At 39.2% G+C, this 19,597-nt stretch overlaps 1 protein-coding gene across 2 annotated transcripts in view; it reads left to right on the top strand.

The window, feature by feature from the left end:
* The first annotated feature begins 18,425 nt into the window (after positions 1-18,425).
* The window catches only part of Tmem74 (transmembrane protein 74), a 56,596-nt gene continuing 55,424 nt past the window's right edge, over positions 18,426-19,597 (top strand). For both annotated transcript variants that reach the window (XR_004946820.1, XM_036209109.1), the window contains exon 1: positions 18,426-18,539. The gene's annotated coding sequence lies outside the window, so the exon portion shown is untranslated. The remainder of the gene's footprint in view (positions 18,540-19,597) is intronic.

Here is a 19,597-nt window from a genome sequence, read left to right as displayed (position 1 = left end):
TAGAGCCATTTGTCCAAGTGGAGAAGACAGAGTAAGAGAACTTACTGACAAGTGGGAGATTGTGTTGAATTTCATAGTGTTAGTTATTTGGCAGCGCTCTTACCCTGAGAGGAAATATCATGAAACACAACAAATCCACTAACAAGAGTTTTATTAGGATAGGAAAGAAAGGAACAGACATGAACAGGCCTATGGAAAACACACGTGGTCAAGAGAGGAAGTGGAGCCAGGAAAAATGGCACCGGCTTATAAAGGGTGGGCTGTGCCTGTATACACACGGACTCATGTGGCTACTCCATGCACGTGTGTAGATCACATGGTTGCACTGTGAATTTTATGCAACCACGCAAAGCCATGGGGTCCTGGTCACGTGAGAAATTTTGACCCAGAAATGGCTATTTTGAACCGGAAATAGCTAGTGTCTAGGTCTACCGGGCATGCCCAACCGTGGGGGCATGTTGTGAATTCATATCACATTGTTCATGAGACTAGAGACCATGCTGGCAGATAAGGAAGAGACAAGTCCTGGGTGGGACAGTCAGACAGTTCTCAGAGAGGAAAAGCTACTTCACAAACATGGAAAGATATCAGCAGGATGGAGCAGAAACAACATCAAGGGCAAGCAAAGCATATGATTAAAGTAATATACTCACCCCAAGGAAGCTTCTGAAACATGTGGAGCGCCCAGTCTGAGAGCAAGTCTTCCTATGAGGCTGAAGACAACAAAAATAACCAACTCTCTGAAAAAAGATACACCTCGGAAGAGAGATTAACTAAAAGCTCACAGGCAATTGTGATTGACAGAGCAGTAAAAATTGGTATTGTTTATGAAGTTGAGAACTTATGTAGTTAATATTCATGGAAAGTTAAGGGAGGGCAACACATTTATAATATAAGGACAGGCACAGGCAGTGACGAAAAGAGGAAAAAAGTAGAAAAGATAATTATTGAAATTGTGAAAATAATTGACGGGCTAAACAGCTAGAATAGTTAAAAAATCAATTAAAAACTAAGAATTATGAAGTAAAATATTTCATGGCTAGATGGATGTTAGACACTATTGAAAGTTCTTTGACTATTTTTACTTAATTCTCCTGAGCCATAGTCAGATAAACAGTATGGTTATCACTCATCCCTCAGTTACAATAAGGAAATTAAACTATGACACTTTCATATAAGTTATTCAAAGTCACAGAGCAAGTAACAAACACTGACGTAGTGTGCCAGCCAATTCCAAGGTACTTTCATTATCCACCAAGCTACATACAGAGGAGTGAATATAGCAATCCCTTTTATGTATGAATAAACTGACAGACATTTGGAAAGAAGTAAGAGTTGGGGATAGAAAGAATAAATCTTGGAGTTCTAGAACCTATGGAAATACACTTAGGGGTGTAACAATAGCAAAAAGGAAGCAAGATTTAAATGAGTAATAATTAAATTTAATTAAATGAGTAATAATTAAAATTTTCTAAGGACAGGAGAAAGACAAGAGTTTTCATAAGAACCTGAAGAGATTACTAAGTACTAAAGACGTCAAATTTGGATGATGACAACTAGGAACACTATTTCAAGAAAAATGTTGTCATGATCAGGTTTTATTTTCATAAAGATCAATCCATTAGCAATGGGAGGTATTGTAACCAGCAGATAACTGCCGTTGTACTAATGAGATGGTTAGAATCTCTGCTAAGCAAGCAAAATAGGAAAAAAGACAGGTCAGCTGACACTAGGCTCCCCCTTAGTAGGGAAATGCTGAAATCTGAGTATTGCAAAGTCTAATGATATTTTAAGATACTACTTCTGGGGGCTGGAGAGATGGCTCAGTAGTTAAGAACACTGGCTACTCTTCCAGGGAACCCAGGTTCAATTCCCAGCACCCACATTACAGCTTACAACTGTCTGTAACTCCAGTTCCAGGGGATCCAACACCCTCACACAGACATACATGCAGGCAAAACACCAACGCACATAAAATAAATTTAAAAAGAAAATAGTTCTGATGCACTTAATGATGAAAGGTTTCCCAAAACTTAATGGGTTACATGAACAGATAAGACTGAGTAACCTTATAGTAATATACAGTAAGTCTTAAGGGCCCTGAAATACACAAATATAAATATGAAATGTTCTTCTCTGACATGACTTTGAAAAGTGTTTTTATTTTGCAACAGTGTGTCCCAAAGTTTATTTTATGTAACAATAGTTCTGTAAGATGATGAGTAAAATATGAAAAGTTTGTAGTCCTAGAGGCTTGGGGAAAAGCTAAAAACACATTTTGCTCTTAGAGCATAAAATTATATATCATTAAATCCAAGCATCTCAGAAACACTCTTTAGTAAATTGTACTGAAATTTTAAAATGTGGGACCACTCCCTCTAGTATATTTTACATATATCCCTTTGCAACATTATACAACATAAACACACACACACACACACACACACACACACACACACACATACACTTCTCTAAAGATATATGTTGTGGAGTACTATTTTAAGTCCTATTACATTTGTTTATGCTGTGGAACATATATTTAATGATGCAAATATGTGTTGCATTCTTTTATGCTGTATTTGTTTAACTCTATGAAGCTGTGTTACTTTGCTTGTCTAAAACCTCTGATTGGTCTAATAAAGAGCTGAATGATCAATAGTAAGACAAGAGAAAGGATGTGTGGTGCTGGCAGACAGAGAGAATAAAAGAGGAGGAGAAATCTTGGAAGAAGAAAGAAGAGCAAGAGAAGGAGGAGAGAGTACACCAGGGGCCAGCCACCTAGCTACACAACCAGCCACAGAGTAAGAGTGAAAGTAAGATTACAGAAGGAAGACAAGGAAAAAGCCCAGGGGCAAAGGTAGATTAAGAAAATCTGGCTTGAAACAAGCCAAACTAAGGCCAGGCATTTATAAGTAAGTAAAAGTCTCCATTTGTGATTTATTTGGGAGCTGGTTGGTGGACTCCCCAAAGAGCCAAAAGAGCAAAAAGTCAAAGAGTAAAAACAAAAACAAAGAAAAAAAACAATAGACATATGTTTATGAATTTATAGGAATACAACCTCGACACTCAATCATTTAATGAGGTCCATTTACAATTATGAAATAAAGCTATAAAATGTTATGCTTTTTATATACACTTATTTTATAGGAAAAGAGAAAGGGTATAGAAGAAAATGCCCAAAGAAAGACAGATTGCTTTAAGTATGAAAATAATATCCAATGGATTAATAATAATGATATTTATATGAAAAAATAAAATATGTATCACTTTAATATAAAAAATGATAAGATACATGCAAATTGTATAAGCCACTCTCTTTACTGGCCAATGAGCAAATAGGGACCACTTTTTCTGATTTCCTTTGTGGCCTACTGCAATTACAGAACCAAGACATGCGGCTGCACCAAGCCCCAATTCTTTCCATGAGGATAAAAGTTGGTTTATCACATCTGAGGGTCCTGTGGATCAAAGTGGCTCCACTCTAGGTTGTGATTCAGTGACACAGGCTACTTTCAAATTGTGGCTTCAAGGCCATCTTAACGTCACATAGAAAAAGAATATTTTAGGAAGCAGATTCTGTAGACACTTTAATTTGTCAGCCTTTAAAAGTTCACATGAATTATTCCCATGCCTATTCCAATGACTAGAACAACAAGCTTGAGCACACAAATAAGCATGGAGCACATCCAGTCAGCATTGCTCTGTATCTTCTGGACATATGGATCTTTCTGTCTTTACTTTCAGTGTTGAAGAATGGACCCAAGGATTTGTCCATGTTAGATAGGTGCTCCATCACTGTACTATGTCACCAATCCCACTCCCTTCTCACCACCATTATCTTATTATCCAAGGTGATATGTTTTTGTTCCAAAGCCAACTTTCACATAACCTTTACAGCCCCATCCTGATTAAGGTTTTCAAGAAGTACCTTTTTCTTGTAACTTTCCTGTGTCTGTATATTTAAACTCCATTGCCGCTATTTTGAGCTTGAATGTGTATAGGCTATATGATGATATGAGGCTAGCTCATCTTCATAAAATATATGTATATATATATATATATATATATATATATATATATATATAAAATTGCAGTAAGATTTTATTATTCTCCTACTTGAAAGCCACCCACTGTGCTTTGTAGGTTTCAGGGTCACGCCTACACATCTTATCTTAGAAGTACAAAGATGATCTGTCTGCTGCCGACATTTGTACTCACATTTAATTTCCTGTTTCTTCCTTTATGTGTCTCATTAAATGTCTCATTATGAGGAGATCCGCTTTGTTTTTCTGATTCAAAAACACTTGTTGTCTAGTATGTCGCCTGTCTTAGTTAGGGTTTCTATTTCTGCAAAGAGACACTATGACCATGGCAACTCTTATAAGGAAAATATTTAATTTGGGTGTCTGGCTTACAATTTCAGAAGTTCAGTCCATTATCATCATGTCGGGGAGCATGCCAGCATGGTATTGGCTACATCTTGACCACAAGGCAACAGAAAGTAGACTGTGTCACTGAGCAAAACTTAATCAAAGAAAACCTCTTAGCCTAATCCCACAGTGACACACTTCCTCCAACAAGGCCACATCTACTTCAACAAGGTCATACCTCCAAATAGTGCCACTCCCTATGAGCCAATTTCTTTCAAATTACTACATTCCACTCCCTGGCCCCCAAAAGACTTGTAAGCATATCACAATGCAAAATGCAATTAGTCCAACTTCAAAAGTCCCCATAGTTGATCACAGTCCCAACAATGTTTAAAAGGCCAAAGTTCAAAGTCTCCTCTGAGATTCATTCAATCCCTTAACTATAATCTTTTATAAAATCAAAATCCAAAAACAGATCACATACTTCCAACATATAATGGCACAAGGTATATACATCACTGTTCCAAAACATATGGAAGGGACCATGGTGAGGAAATACTAGACCGAAGCAAGATCAAAAACCAGCTGGCAAACTCTAAGCTCTGCATCTCCGTGTCTGATGTCAAAATGCTCCTAAGATCTCCAACTCTGTTCAGCTTTGTTGAATACAGCACACTCCCTTCTCTTGGGCTGGTTTCACTCCCTGTTAGCAATTCTCCTTAATAGGTATCTCATGGTTCTGGTATCTTTAACATCTTGGGTTCTCCAAGGCAATCTTCACAGCTTCATGCAATGGCCTCTCTAGACCTCCATTCAAGGACACCCCTGACACATGCCTGGCTTTAGCAGCTTTCCTTAGTCACCAGGGAAATTCCATAGCCCCTTTCTTCTATCATTAATTCCTGAATCACATGGCCAATGCTGCCAAGTTCTATTGTATACTGGGACTGGAACATGTTCTCCTTGTTCAATTACATCTTCACCAATTTTCTGTCCTTCACAGCCTAAGCTTTGCTTTCCTGAAACTGGATCTCTAAATGAGGATAGCCTCAAACTCAGAGATCTACCACCCTCTGCCTCTGGAGTGCTGAGCTTAAAGATGTGTACCACCACACCCAACTCTAAGCTTTTTCTTTAGCTCCTCTTCACAAGTTGGAAGCTTAGCTGGACGGTATCTTGCCCTGAGGTCACCACTCTCCCTATTCCATTTCTTTTTTTTTTTAATTTAACTTCTTTATTGGTTCTTGGGGAGTTTCACTTCATCTACTTGGTACTTACCTCCTGGTTCTCCCATATCCTCCCCTCACTCCTGCACCATCCCCCCACACAAAAGAAAACAAAAAAAAGCAAGCAAACAAACAAAAAACAAGAAAAACAAACAAACAAACAAAAAGTCTTCACTTCTCCTTCCCACCTCATTCATACTGGTGGCATTGGGGGCCTCAATGTGTCATATACTACACCCTATCAGCTTTACTAGCAAATATTCATTGCAATCCATCATCACTGGATTGTCACTGGAACTCCTCTGGGATGTCCAGTGGCTACCCCTAAGTCTTGGAGATCCTGCAGGTATTGTTCTAAAGCACCAGTCCTATTTATCTCCTTGAACCACAGGATTTAGCTGTATTCTACTTCCTGGTACCCATTTTCTCAATCTGTACATTTTATGTTTTTATGTGCTCAGCTTTCTCCTTTTTATTATAAATATTTATTAGAGATACCACTAATAACCACATGTCAGAATCTGTACTAGGCTGTTTTGAGATTTCCTCTGCCAATGCAATTAGTCCCAAACTCCAAAACTCTTCACTTTAGCAGACCCTTCTGACAAGGGCAAAAAGCAGCCACATTTTTTCACCAAAATGCCATAAGAATGATCTTTAGGCAACATACTAAAATTCTTATCCACTGAAACATCTTGAGCCAGCTTCTGGCCTTTCAAATAATTCTTAGCACTGCTGTCTTCCATGCTCCTACTAGTATGGCCCATTAAGCTCTGCTTAACACATTCTATTGCTTTCCCAACTCTAAGTACCAAGATCCAAATTCCTACAAACAAAAAACATGGTCAGGCCTATCACAATACTTCTGTCTTAGTTAGGGCTTCTATTGCTGCAAAGAGACACCATGACCATAGCAACTCATATAAGTAAAACATTTAGTTAGGATGGCTTGCTTTCAGGTTCAGAGGTTCAGTCCATTATTGTCATGTCAGAAAGCAACGGGAAGTGAACTGTGACACTGAGTGAAACTTAATCAAAAGAGACCTCAAAGCCTGCTCCCACAGTGACACACTTCCTTCAACAAGGCTACATCTCCTAATACTGCCACTCTCTATGAGCTTATGGGGACCAATTATACTCAAACTACCACATTTTCCTTTCATTATCTAGTTCTTTTACTGTAACATTTATAAAATAATGTTTTGCTTCCTGTTAAATTTATGGACTTGTCATCAGAATGTAAGCGCCTTAAGAGTTGGGAGAGGGGTGTCAATCAATTCAGCTTATTATTGTATTGCTGTGGATATCGCTCTGTGTAAATAAAGTTCTGATTGGCCAGTGGCCAGGCAGGAAGTATAGGCGGGACAAGAGAGAAGAGAATTCTGGGAAGTAGAAGGTTGGGGAGAGACACCGCCAGCTGCCACCATGAAAAGCAACATGTAAAGACACTGGTAAGCCACAAGCCATGTGGCAAAGTCTAGACTAACAGAAATGGGTTAATTTAAGATAGAAAAGGTAGATAACAAGCAGCCTGCCACGGCCATACAGTTTGTAAGCAATATAAGTTTTTGTGTGCTTTCTTGGTTGGGTCTGAGAGACTGTGGGACTGGCGGGTGAGAGAGATTTGTCCTGACTGGGCCAGGCAGGAAAACTCTAACTACATTGTATCTTCACAATCTCAGCATAGAAACTGTTGACAATATTTGTTGAGTGAATAACAGAAATATCAAATGCCATGATGAGCTTACAATGAAATCAGTGCAACAACTGTGTCTCCAGAAAAATATGTTGCAAAATGCTCATGCACTGGGATTGGTATCATATATCTTCAATCCCAGCACCCAGGAGACAGAGGAAGGAGGATCTCTATGAATCTGAGACTATCTTGGTCTACAGAGAGAGTTCTATGCAGAGAGCTACATAGTGAGACTTGATCTCAAACAAACAAGCAGCTATGAGACAAAGAGTTGAAATGCTTTTAAATAATAATGATGATGATGATGATGATGATGATGATGATGTAATCTTTGGTAAGTAATCATCAGAGTTTATCCTGTTCACCAAAATATCAGGGCAAGAAGGGAGCAGTTGTTTAAATAAGTAAACAGAAAGGAAATCAAACATAAACAGATAATTCAAACCAAAACCAAGCATGGACTTCTATACATTGGCAAACTCAAGGTCTTCATGTGAAATGATGGAGGTGAGGGAAGGGATAAGAAAACAAAGTTTTGTTTGGAAGTGAGGAAGAGCTGAGAAATCACAAAGGCAATAAAAAACACACAGGGAAGAGCAGAGAAAAGACAAACAATAGAGAAGTAGGCTTAACACAGCTTTAGCCACACAGCTCCCAGAGAAGGGTCTGTGGCGGGCTTGGGGGCGTGGGAAAGGGAGGGTGAAGGTGGGGGGGGGATGAGGGGGTGGAGGAGCACTTCCAAATGCAGTTTGTTTATCCTTTCCCGAATGGTTCTGGGATTTGAGCTTCCTGGAGTGGGGTGTTCAATAAGAAGATGTGATCCATTGAGAAAAAATTATATGCATATATGTAATACACGCGCGCACGCATGCGCGCGCGTGCACACACTTTCCAACAGAGTATAAACCAACCAAGTGACGTAAACCAACAGAAAGGTAAATTAACAAAACAGATATACAAATATTAAAAAGCAAGGTTCACTCTACCCAAAGACCATAACTTCTCAATGACCATGTTCTAAGATAGTGTAGTTGGTAAAGTGAAATATTTCAAAAGCTTTCTTGTAATAAAAAAAAATCTAGGACGTCAAGATTGTCAGAAAACAGCTAAAAGAATGACCCCTGGTGAACAACAGCTTGGGGAACTGTGAAAGAAGCGCCTGGAAAAAAGGCAGAGGGCCTTTATTTACTGCAGGTGCATTTTGTCCCCAGACTGTTCTTGAGCATGATGCTTCCCGCAACAAACATTTACATCCAATTTCTATTTGTTTTATGTTTTTAGTCTCATTTGCTGTCAGAACATAGTTAAAGAACCCAATCTTGTCAGTGTATCCTGAATCTGGATATAGCCTCCTGCCTTGCCTTCTTGCTTTCAGAGATATAACCTATAGTCAGTCCATGCCAGGTATTGTGTTTAAGTTGGTCTGTCCTGAAAAAGTTCTAGGAAAGGGCTGCTCTGTTAGTATTTAGTGTGTGCCCTCTGACACTTATTTACTGAAACAGTGCACTGAAACAGAACTAAGGTTGCCTATAGCATTTGACTATAGTGTACCCCATTCTCTTAGGTCCTCAGATAGCCAGTCTGGTGGACAGGAGCTGCACAGGTTGATGAAAGCTGACAAAGATGATACAAACAAACAGGTGAATTCAATCCATCACCTGGACAGGAAGGTCAACAACACAGAGGGAAAAGCCAGGAAAGCAGATAGAAAGAAAAACAGCAATATGAAAGAAAACCCTGTTAAGGAAACAGATTTTTGAAAAAAAAATAAATAAAATGTTGAAAGTGAAAAACACATTGAATCAAATATAAAAACACAATAAAAAATGCCATTAAGTTTGTTATGTATTGGCCATCTACTTCTGGGCCTGGGGCCTACACTTAATAGAAGCTTATTTCCAAAGTGGGACTTCCTTGGAGAAAACTAAATTTTCATTTGCAAGTAGTTATAGGAGATAGATCCTGAGTTAGGAGTGGATCATGTGTCCACTTTTTTCTGCTCTAGGAGCCCATCTGTTGCAGACCCACACACGTTGAACATGCTGCATCAGTCTATGGGAGTTCATATGAGCTTTGGTCATGTCGATTTAGAGGATTTTGTTACTTGGTGTCCTTCACCCCCTCTGCCTCTCACACTGTTTTTGCCTCCTTTTCTGCAGGTTTCCCTAAAACAGTAGTTCTCAACCTTTCTAATGCTGTGACCCTTTAATACAGTTTCTCATGTCGTGGTGACCCCAACCATAAAATTACTTCTCTTGCTACTTTAGTCACTGTAATTTTGCTACTGTTATAAATCATAATGTAAATATCTATGTTTTCTGGTGGTCTTAGGCCATCCCTGTGTAAGGGCCACAACCCAAGGATTGAGAGCCACTGCCCTTAACCCTGAGGATAAAGACATTGGAATCAGGACTCAGTTTTCTGTATACTGTCTAGCTGTGGGTCTCTGTATTTGTTCCCATCTGCTGCAAGGGGAAACTTCTCTGATGATGGCTGAGCAAGGCACTGATCTATGAGTGTAGCAGAATGTCACTGGGAGTCATTTTATTGCTGCATTCCTTTAGTAGAAAAGTAGTATTTGGCTTTGCCCTAGGTCCCTAGTCTCAGATTCCTGATCACACATGTGGTATAATAAACGTTCTTGCTGATTGCATGATGACTGGTTGTATTTTGGGGACTTCTTGGGGACACTAACGGAGAGGAGAGGAGGAAAACTTGAAGGAGAGGAGGGAGCTTGCCAACTTGTCAAAACAGGCTTGGTCAGTGGGTTCCTAGAAAATGCCTGCTGGAATTGGGGGCTAGGATGGAGGAATAAGTCACAGAAGGAAGGCTGGAGGAGAAAATCTGTTTGATCACTTGAAGATGGGGGAAGAAAGGAAGGGGAGGCACAGTATGTGGTCTGCTATTGAACTGGGAGTGTGATTGTGTGATTGACTTTGGAGGAGAGGTGACAATCTACAGTTAGCCTGCCTTCTTGTCTGGCTGGTGGTAAGAAGGCTGCTAGAGTTGTGGATTATGACAAAGGATGAGTATGCACGAACACTGAAGGACAACATTTGTATAATCAGCTGAGCTGGAGATGGAAGCAGGGAGTTTTGGAAGGCTGCAGCAGGTGGTTTGCTATACAGCTGCAGGTTAGATTGGGGGAATGGATTTGGAGGTGAGGAGGAAGAGGTGAAGATATGCAGGTAGTTTACCTGTTTTCCTGGCCAGAGTAGCCTGTGGGTTCCCAGGGAATCCCAACACATTTTAAAATAAAGACAAGTTAAGGCAGGTCATGGTCACAGAATTAGCAGAAATATTATGTACAGCAGCAGAAGAAAGTTTTGATTAAAAAAAAAAAAGCACAGACACAAATACATTTTCTGAAAGAAACAAATGAACAAAGAAGAGATGGAAAGGAATATATAATATAATATCTAACACAGTAAACCAGAACTCCTAGTACTAATCAGGAAGAAAGGAAATGGCATACAATAATTAAAACAATTAGGAAAACCATCAATAAAATTACAGTAATTAACAAACATCTCTCAATAACAACCTTCAAGTAGATGGTCTCAACTAATCAAAAAGACATACAGACTGGCTGACTGGATTAAAGAACTGTAAATACACACCCATAGAAAACAGTGGATCAAGTGAATAGAAGCCAGAGATAAGCTAGTGTTGCTTGTTTTATCTGATAAAAATAGACTTGAAATCAAAATTGTGAGAAGATAAAGCCACTTGACTTCTCTTTCTTTAATTATTGTTACACACACACACACACACTGCTCAGTCTGTATAATGTTACCTATAAGTGCAGTGTTTTCAGGGCTGACCATGCAGTATAGGATGACCAATTGATGTGTTTTTGGCCAGAGAAGACTATTTCTTCTGCTCTCAGCATTCCTTAGTTGCTTGTAGTTCTTTGTGCAGGGTTAAGACTGCTTGAGCTTTCATAAAACAAACACTAATGGATATTAAATCTCAGACAGGTACTGATATAATAATAGTGGTTAATTTCAATATTCTACTATGTCAGTCACATAAACATTCATATGAAAGCACAAAGATCCTCAACAGCTAAAACATTCCTTAGCAGAAAGAACAAAGCAGAAGTATTGCAATACTTGGTCTCAAATTCTATTAAAGAACCGTAATAGCAAAGTCACCCAAGTACTTTTCACAGAAAAAGACAAATGGAATAGAAGATTGAGAAATAACTCCACAAAACTAAAGCCACCTGATGGTCGACAAAAGTATCGTAAATATACATTGGTTAATAAAAACAGATAGCATAAAAAAAGCTGAGAAAATTGAGTTTCCCCAGTTTAAACAAGATTTCATTATTCACAAAGATCAACTCAAAATGGATCAAAAACTTTAATATTAGACCTGAAAAATTGAAACTGAGTGAAAAACAAAACAAAACAAAAACAACAAAGCCACAAAAACTTTGCAGATACAGCAGAAGTGGGTATTTTCTGAAAGCCACCCCAGTAGCACAGGGAATGTTGCATGACTTAAGCAGCTTCTACACAACAAAGAGACGACCACAAGAATGCAGAAGGAGCTTGCAGTTTGGAGGGGAAAAAGTTGCCACCTACTCATCAGATAGGGGTTATCTAGAATATATTAAAACAGCACCAATGAAGTACCATAAAAATCAAATCGCCTAATTAATGAATGGATTAATTTACTGAACATAGAGATATTGAAAATAGGAAGTGCAGATGAACAGTAAATGTTTTTAAGTGTGTTCAACATCACTAGTCAGCATGGAAACGCAATTAAAACTTCCTTGAGATTCTATGGCACTCCAAGTCAGTGTGTCTATCATCAAGAAAACAAAACAAATTACAACAAATGTTGGCAAAGAGATGGGAAAACAGATTGCCTTCTTGTTTATTGCTGGTGGGAGCATGAACTAGTCCGGTCACCTGGACATTAGTATGGAAGTCCCTCAATAGGTATAGCTGTGCACCCAGCTATAGCTCTTGGGACACACCAGACAGATCCTAAAATCAATGTAGCACAGCAGTGCTGGTGTATCTATGCTTACTACTGCTCTGCTCACAACAGTCAGGAGATGGAACCACTCTATATCTCCATCACTAGACAAATGGATAAAGAAACGATGGTGCATAATAAATTTTATATAGTTGCAAAGAAAAAAATTGTGGTATATTCAGAAAATATTATGACTGGAAATTATTATGTTAAGTAAAAACACCATATTTGGAAAGACACATACATGTTTCTCTTGCATGAAGGCCTACGTGTAAAAGTGGGATGTGTGAGTTTGTGTGTGTGTGTGTGTGTGTGTGTGTTTAAAATTACAAACCAAAGAGGGCTTAAATAAAAAATTTTCTTTCTCACTGTTTCTCTTCTAGCTGTGAGTTTCACTTCTGTATTCTACCATGCCCTGTGATGTGCTGGACTAACATAGGACCCAAGGTAATGGGGACACAATCACAGACCGAAACCTCCAAAGCTGGATCAACAAAACCAGCTTCTCTTCATAACTTGATTACCTCCAGTATTTGTTACAGTGACAGGAAGCTAACAGAGTTCTGCTGTGCATACAATCTTCAGAGTCTTTGTTTCAGGTGAGAAGTAAAGGAAATTTGATTTTATCTGCTTACATTGAAAAGAACAGTATGTTTCTTCTTTACTCCCAAAACAAATGGTGAGGAAAATGAACTTTACTCCTTGGACACAAGAATCCTGGGTTCTCAAGCCTTTTTTAAGTTATAAACACTTTCCCCAGTGTTATACAAGCCTGGTTATCTCCAATTTTTCCTACTAAAAGGCTCTAAATAACACTTCTAAAATACTAACTTCTGGAACTCAAATGTCTATTGTTGAGAAACATCATTTTTTAGTTCTCTCACTTCTCGTGAGCTGTAAATTAACTATTAAGGTACTTAGTCCACAGTCTCAATGTTTCTAAAATTTGCTTAGAAAAAAAATCTTCTTTATAAATACATGCTAATTTCCTCTGTACTTTGTAATTATGGTTGTGATATTTATCCACTTAGGATACAACTCTAGTTCACTCATTGTATGCATTTCAATGTGCAAATAAATATTCTGTAATATATTTATCTGCCCTGTTGATGGTTTACAGTTTCTTGCACAAGTTTTGGCATTAAACCATGTACACACATTCCTGTAGAGTAAAATCTAGGAGGATATTTCTGGATCATGTTTAACTTTTGTACTTAATTGAGTTTTCAGAAGTGATTGCTTCATTATACATCCATCCCCCTTATTCAGAATATATGGTTTTGTTTGCTTTATAAATTACTAAAATCTCATGTTGTTCGTTGTTTTGACATTTATTCTGGTGGATGAGTGTATCATTTCACTGTGGCTGTAAATGTCAGTTTATTTCTTAGTCGTGATGTTGTTCCTTCTCCATACATGCCATGAACACTTAGATACCAACCTGTACATGATTTAACTTGAGGTATAAAGCTTTTGTAACACCAAACAAATCTTTCTCCTGTTACCCTTTTATAGTGACATACAACTCCTCACATTCCATCCTCAGTTCTGCCAGACATTATCCATATCCATATCTTTTATTTAGAAATTGATGAGCATATATTAATACATATGGATTATATGTTCTTATATATGTATGAATTCATATAATATGTAACCTTTGGATGTTGGTTTTCTTCATGGTTAATTTTTTTATTTGAAAACTGTTAAAACTGGTTGAAAATGATGCTTTCATTTTGGTAGATGACATGTAACTCTTTTAATTTAGGAAAGTTGTTTCCCAGCATTTTAGACTCACTTTGGTTAAATTTTAGGGAAATTCATGAAGCAGGAGACATTTTCTGTGAGGGCATGACTTCCGGTTCACACTTCTAGAAGGAAGCATTTCAGGGTTCAAACTAATGTTGAGAGAATAAAAAAGATTTATCATAGCTCCATTCCTTGCTAAGGTCATGATCCCATCTGACCCCTCTCCTTAGGCCCTTAGTCTCCCTCTTTCTCATCTGGACTCATCTAAAAATCCATGTAAAATAAAACTCTAGGGGCTTGCTTGCCCTTCTGACCTTTGTCCTCTGGATTTTAGCCTAATAATGCAACTCTAATAACTTTGTAAGGAAGGAACATCACATATTTTTCTCCAGATTTTCAACTTATACTCAAAAGAAGATGAGTATAAATTTCTTGAATTTCTGGTACTCAAACGTTTCTCACAGTTACAACTTTCTTCAATTCAGCCAGTGTTTAAAAAGTTTTGAATTACTGAATAAAAATTGGGAGATGTGGCTTCTTTTCTTGAAATCTAAATTAACTCAAGAGAAAAGGGAGGAGGAGGAGGAGGAGGAGGAGGAGGAGGAGGAGGAGGAGGAGGAGGAGGAGGAGAAGGAGGAGACTTTGAGAGGCTAGGGGGAACTCCCTCTGTTGGGAAAAAAAACTGACTCTCAGACTTTGCTATTGTCAGGATCAGCCACGGGTCTTACTTAACAAACACAGCTACTGTAAACACATGTATTAAATTTACAATTTAATAATTTTTAAATTCATAGAGTTTTCTGAATAAATGAGATCTTACTTTAAATTTTAGATGTCATCAGTCTTCTATAACTTAGAATCATCAACTTGCATTATGAAATCAGTCATACTCCCTGGACTGTTTCCAAACTTTAACCATCCAGAAATCATCTTTTTCACTTTTCCACTGCTCAGCATCTCATGAAAACATTAAGTCTTCTAAGGAAGTTTATGTGCAATTAGTCCTTATCATTTTGTCCGAGGAGAGAAAATTTGATGACTTCCTTTGTAATTACTACAAGAGGCTAGTTGTTAACAGCCCCAAGGATTACTCTTAACTTAGTCAATTTACTCAGAATCTATTTTATTACTAGTTAATCTAGCATAATAATGATTATTCCTCCAATACCAGAGTAAATATGAGACATGTTAAAATTTATGTAAAATGGAAATCATTACATAGATTCTTAATGCCATCATTTAATTAAGGTCACTGGCTTTGTAAGCAGATACTGTGGATATACTGCTGTTAGATATATGCTAGATTATGTCATGCTCATAGACGCTAACAAAAAAAGGCTGTTTTTCAGGGAAGCTAAGTTTTATTTTGGAAGGAAGAACACATAGAAAGCAGTGTAAAGTATACATGAAATACTTACTCCTTCCTATGTAAGATGTCAGTTTAAAGGAAAGTGAATTATATCACTATAGTGTCAAATAGGAAGAAGTTTGTTTAAGATACTGACTGAGAAAGACTCTTGAAAAGAAGTTCTAGAACCAGGCTTTGGGGAATGTTTTAGATATGGCAGTGCATGATGGAGACTGGGTGTGGGGATGTTTTACCAGCCGGTGGAATTTTTGCAAAGCTTGTCTTTCAGGAACTCAGTCAATTCTCCTTTACTATTTTTCTCTGCAACATTCTGAAGGAAATTTTGTGGTATATTGACAAAGAATCAACTTAATTTTTGCTTGTATTTACATGTGTTATTTTATGTGTATCAGCATTTTGCTTGCATGTCTGTGAGCTACATGCATGCCTGGGACCTGTGGGGGTCAGAAGGGAGTCAGGTTTCCTAGACCTGCATCTGTGGATGGTTGTGGGTTGCCATATGGGTTCTGTGAATTGAACTCAGGTTCCCCAAAAGCACAGAAAGTGTGCTTAACCACTGAACCATCTCTCCAGCCCCTAAATTAACTTTCAATGTTAAAGAAAATGTGAAGTCTAATGCTTTGTTTTATTTGATGGGAGTGTGATGATAATGGGGAAATGAGAGAATAATCATCTCCAATCTCAATGGAGTTTTGTCATCTGACTTCTCTGAATGAAAGGGAAAGACTGAACTTTCTGTATCATGTAAGATATTCAACATGTCAATAGTGATCTTAGGTGTGCACAGTTGCCATTCAATGTTCAGGTGCCTAAGTCATAGGTTAAACAGCATTTAGTAGTTACGGTTAACAAATGCCACATGATAGTGGCTAATAAATATTTAAAATCCCAACATTGACAAACTTACAGGATATGGATTCCTCTGGAGCTGGCCTGAATGGGAAATACCTCATGTAAGACATATAGATTAGAATTAGTTCATCAGGGAGACCACAGAGGTTGCATAATCCAATTAAACTAATCCCTCCTTTAACACTGCTAATAAATGCCTCTGCCTTTTTTTTTTTTAAATGAAGCCTCTCTAGTAGTATATAATTCACTTTTCTGAGACATTCCATGCCAAACTACTAGAATGTCCTTACTTGAATCAAATGCCAAATCAGTCTCTTAATTAAACCTGACAGAACTTCCCAGTCTGTGTGCCCCAACATCTGAGGTGCACCATTGTCTAAATGAGGATAATGGCTTACCTAATCCATGAACCCACAAAGTTTTCCTGTAGGCTCCCAAGATGCCGCAGCCTAGGGGTGATTGTCATGAGAACCCTTCCATGTTTACACCTGTGTTTTACCTCTTACATGTGACTTCCATGAAAAAACGTAGCAAAACCCTGCATTCCTTACAAAGTTAGTATCAACCTCTACAGTGGTAACATATTAGCACTAATAGATACTATTACTATCATTGGTTCTAATTTCCCTTATAAAACCATGAGATGAAATACATTTGATGTTATGAACTTTAACCTAAAGCTAGTTTTTATTCTGCCCCAGTCTCTTCCTTTGATTAAATACCCCAAGTCTCAGCTGCATCTTTTTATTTAACATCAGCTCAACATATTTTTGACACCTTAGTTGTTCTCTTGTGGACACCTACAGTATGTTTGGGTTCCTTTTCCAATATATAGTACTGACAGATTCCCTCATAAATAAGGTTGTCAAGTGTGTCTTGGAAAGATGAGTTGGATAGAGGAACAGAGAAAATATATTCTCGCTGGGAAACAAAATAGTGAGGAAGAAGTCATGGCGAGCATTTCCAAAACTAATAGTGTAATGAGTTACAATGACATTGTGGGACAAACAGATTTCAAAGAGGCTGGATTTTAAAAAGTCTGTGGAACCGTTCAAATGGCTTTTGTCACATGTTTGTGAAGTAAAATAAATGGGATTGTTATCATTTGCTGTGTCACTTGAGCACACCGACCTGTCTCTCAAGTGACTGCAGCATTAATGTGAGCCTCTTGCAAGCAGAAAATGCCACAGATACTGTCGTTCTTTGCTCCTTAGATGGAATCAATGATCGTAAATCACTCCAGAGGAGATGCTGGACAACTGGAGCTTCAACCATGAATTTTCCTAGCCAAACCTGACCCTTCTCTCATGCTCTGCCCACCCGCAGTCAGTTAGTATAGCATAATACTTAGAATTTATTGAATACCAGTGCTGTGGATTTGACTACTGTTTTATAGTCCAGATATTCTGTAAAGCTGAGGACTCTTACAGTACCTCTGAAATTGAGCGCCTTAAGTGAGCTAAATAAAATGAGTAGAAAAGGGCCTGGCAAGAAAGAACACTGCTTTTTGTTCTCTGATTTTCTATACCTTCAACAGATACAAGATGTAACAGTAAATGCAAGGGTTAAACTGGAGAACGGGACGCTGTTACCCTTGGTGTTCACAATGCTACCTGTTTTATGGGAAAGGTGATAACTTTGGAACCACACTCTGGATACTATTTCAAAAGCTACTAATTATTGAGTTTGTAACCTTGGTTGGAGGGGGTGGTGGGGGGGACACTGAATCCCTGTGGGTCTTCTTTCTCATTTTAAAAAGAAGACTGATAAAATCTACTTTGAAAATGTGTTTTGACTATTAAATACGACAAAGTATGCAAATTGCTTAGCACACAGTTGGAACTAAATTTTACATGTTTCCCAAGTCTTCCTACCAAACCCTGTGGCTGCACTTGAGGCTGGGAGGATGGGGGAGGGATGGGGAGGGAAGGGGGACACACTCATCTTAGAGAGGCCAGAGCTTGAAGGTCCATGCAGGTAAATGCGTGCGTGGATGGAAGTAACTGTTTTCCAGAAGAACAAAATCCTGGAGGTGCGGGACAAAGCGAATGGGAGGGATGTAAGGACCGCTCCCGAACTACATCTCCCGGGATGCTCAGCAAAAGGGAGCACCCCGCCCCGCCCTGCCCCGCCCAGCCGGACTCGGCGGGCACCGCCCACCCAGCAGAACCCAGCAGGGAACACTGGCTACAAGTGCTGCGGCTGGGGAATAGCGGACTTTCTCAGGGAGCCACGCGGACGCGAGTGCTCCCGCTCCAGCTCCACCCGTAGCCGAAGCAAAGGTGAGTGGCAGAGAGTGGGATGGGGAAGAAGCAAGCGGAGTGGAGAGAGAGGAGAGAGAACCGGAGCCTGGAGCTAAAAGGAGCTGGGGCACGCATCCCCACTCCCCGCACTAGGTGCCTGCAGGACCTCAGCGGACGCAGCCAGACTGCAGGTGCCTTGATGGGCCAAGAGTTCGCCAGAACTGATTGATCCCGCAGCCTGTTGGAGGCTCCCCTGCCGGGTGCTAGCAGCGGGTCCTGTAAACCCAGTGCAGTGCACTCATCCTGCATCCCGCATCCCACATCCTTAGGTGGTCTCTTGCGGACTAGCCTTATTCCTGTCAGTTCTGTCCATATTTTACTGCCTTTAATTGAGGATCAGCGGACTAGGGAAAACGCTGCCCCCTGCTTTGGAGGTGCAATCTCATTAACTGGGCTTTTAAACAGATCAGAGGGGGGAAAATAAGGGGAGGGAGGAAGAGACCTTTGGCTGGTCCCCTGGGATTATCCGTCATCCACTGAGCCTGGAAACCTGAGAATACAGATCTGCAAATCGACTGTACAGTTAGTGAGTCTCTAATAGAGCCCACTCTCCTCTTCCGAGAGAGCAGAGAGGAGGGAGGGAGGGAGAGAGGGAGGGAGGGAGGGAGGATGAGAATGAGAATATTAATATCTTTCTGGTTTGTTATAAATTGGAAGTCTCGTAAGCCGATTTTATCTAAAGGAGTCTAATATGATTAGTTAATTGTGCCAAGGGTTAATCAGAGCGACTCATGCCTGAGGGATCCATCTGTGCGTGTTTCTTTTCAGTAATTGATGAAACCGGTTCTCATCACTTCCTTCATTTGAAGGATCCTTCAGTAGGGGCTTGTCCACTTGCTGAAGGAAAACTGATTCAGTTACGGTTTTTTGCACTTAGCACTGTGGGTTTGTTTTGTGTTTGTTGTTGTTTCACTTTTTGTATTTCCGGTGGGCAGGAGGGTGGGGGACTTTGAAGTACAGCAGGAAACATGTCGATTTTCTTTTCTGTTCTGTGAGTTGCTTGGCTGTCTTGGGTGAGGCTTGCTTGTGTACCTCTG

The sequence above is a fragment of the Onychomys torridus genome, chromosome 16 (assembly GCF_903995425.1).
Source record: "Onychomys torridus chromosome 16, mOncTor1.1, whole genome shotgun sequence".
In the NCBI taxonomy this organism is placed as follows: domain Eukaryota; kingdom Metazoa; phylum Chordata; class Mammalia; order Rodentia; family Cricetidae; genus Onychomys; species Onychomys torridus.
This window is presented reverse-complemented; position numbering and strand designations above follow the sequence as displayed.